The following is a 2,500-nucleotide window of genomic DNA, read 5'->3' as shown; positions in this document are numbered from 1 at the left end:
CCACCTCACTTTTAACCCAATTTAGAGCCCCTGCTTAGGCCACACACACCTGGGAGAGGCCCCCTATCTCCAGTCGGCTCTCCACCTCCCTTTTACCCAATTTAGAGCCCCTGCTTCGGCCACACACACCTGGGAGCGGGCCCCTATCTCCAGGCGGCTCTCCACCTCCCTTTTACCCGATTTAGAGCCCCTTCTTCGGCCACACACACCTGCTATCCGCCCCCTATCTCCAGTCGGCTCTCCACCTCCCTTTTACCGGATTTGGAGCCCCTGCTTCGGCCACACACACCTGGGAGAGGCCCCCTATCTCCGGGCGGCTCTCCACCTCCCTTTTACCCGATTTAGAGCCCCTTCTTCGGCCACACACACCTGCTATCGGCCCCCTACCTCCAGGGGGCCCTCCACCTCACTTTTAACCCAATTTAGAGCCCCTGCTTCGGCCACACACACCTGGGAGAGGCCCCCTATCTCCAGTCGGCTCTCCACCTCCCTTTTACCCAATTTAGAGCCCCTGCTTCGGCCACACACACCTGGGAGCGGGCCCCTATCTCCAGGCGGCTCTCCACCTCCCTTTTACCCGATTTAGAGCCCCTTCTTCGGCCACACACACCTGCTATCCGCCCCCTATCTCCAGTCGGCTCTCCACCTCCCTTTTACCGGATTTGGAGCCCCTGCTTCGGCCACACACACCTGGGAGAGGCCCCCTATCTCCGGGCGGCTCTCCACCTCCCTTTTACCCGATTTAGAGCCCCTTCTTCGGCCACACACACCTGCTATCGGCCCCCTACCTCCAGGGGGCCCTCCACTTCACTTTTAACCCAAGTTAGAGCACCTGCTTCGGCCACACACACCGGGGAGCGGCCCTCTATCTCCAGGCGGCTCTCCACCTCCCTTTTACCCAATTTAGAGCCCCTGCTTCGGCCACACACACCTGGGAGCGGGCCCCTATCTCCAGGCGGCTCTCCACTTCACTTTTAAACCAATTTAGAGCCCCTGCTTCGGCCACACACACCTGGGAGCGGGCCCCTATCTCCAGGCGGCTCTCCACTTCACTTTTAACCCAATTTAGAGCCCCTGCTTCGGCCACACACACCTGGGAGCGGGCCCCTATCTCCAGGCGGCTCTCCACTTCACTTTTAACCCAATTTAGAGCACCTGCTTCGGCCACACACACCTGGGAGAAGCCCCCTATCTCCTGGCGGCTCTCCACTTCACTTTTAACCCAATTTAGAGCCCCTGCTTCGGCCACACACACCTGGGAGCGGGCCCCTATCTCCAGGCGGCTCTCCACCTCCCTTTTACCCAATTTAGAGCACCTGCTTCGGCCACACACACCTGGGAGCGGGCCCCTATCTCCAGGCGGCTCTCCACTTCACTTTTAACCCAATTTAGAGCCCCTGCTTCGGCCACACACACCTGGGAGCGGGCCCCTATCTCCAGGCGGCTCTCCACTTCACTTTTAACCCAATTTAGAGCCCCTGCTTTGGCCACACACACCTGGGAGCGGGCCCCTATCTCCAGGCGGCTCTCCACCTCCCTTTTACCCGATTTAAAGCCCCTGCTTCGGCCACACACACCTGGGAGCGGGCCCCTATCTCCAGGCGGCTCTCCACCTCCCTTTTACCCGATTTAAAGCCCCTGCTTCGGCCACACACACCTGGGAGCGGGCCCCTATCTCCAGGCGGCTCTCCACTTCACTTTTAACCCAATTTAGAGCCCCTGCTTCGGCCACACACACCTGGGAGCGGGCCCCTATCTCCGGGCGGCTCTCCACTTCACTTTTAACCCAATTTAGAGCACCTGCTTCGGCCACACACACCTGGGAGAGGCCCCCTATCTCCGGGCGGCTCTCCACTTCACTTTTAACCCAATTTAGAGCACCTGCTTCGGCCACACACACCTGGGAGCGGGCCCCTATCTCCAGGCGGCTCTCCACCTCCCTTTTACCCGATTTAAAGCCCCTGCTTCGGCCACACACACCTGGGAGCGGGCCCCTATCTCCAGGCGGCTCTCCACCTCCCTTTTACCCGATTTAAAGCCCCTTCTTCGGCCACACACACCTGCTTTCCGCCCCCTACCTCCAGGCGGCTCTCCACCTCCCTTTTACCCAATTTAGAGCCCCTGCTTCGGCCACACACACCTGCTATCGGCCCCCTACCTCCAGGGGGCCCTCCACCTCACTTTTACCCCAATTTGGAGCCCCTGCCTCGGCCACCCACACACCTGTTAGCTGCCCCCTATCTCCGGCCCCTAACCTCCACCATCCAGGAACCCCAGCACCAGCCGAACCTGCAGACCCACTCTTAAGCACCCATCCCCGGATACAAGCAGACTACCATCCGCCCAAACTTTCCTGCTCCTGGTATACCAACTCAAACTTTGGTGCCCCTGGTACTCCAACTTAAACTTTGTGCTCCTGGTACTCCGCCTGTTTTCGCCCCACAGCCTAAGTGCCGCAGCACTTTGTCATTTTTTTAAACAAAATATTTCTTTCTGCTCC

This window comes from Centroberyx gerrardi, chromosome 21 (assembly GCF_048128805.1).
Source record: "Centroberyx gerrardi isolate f3 chromosome 21, fCenGer3.hap1.cur.20231027, whole genome shotgun sequence".
In the NCBI taxonomy this organism is placed as follows: Eukaryota; Metazoa; Chordata; class Actinopteri; order Beryciformes; family Berycidae; genus Centroberyx; species Centroberyx gerrardi.
This window is presented reverse-complemented; position numbering follows the sequence as displayed.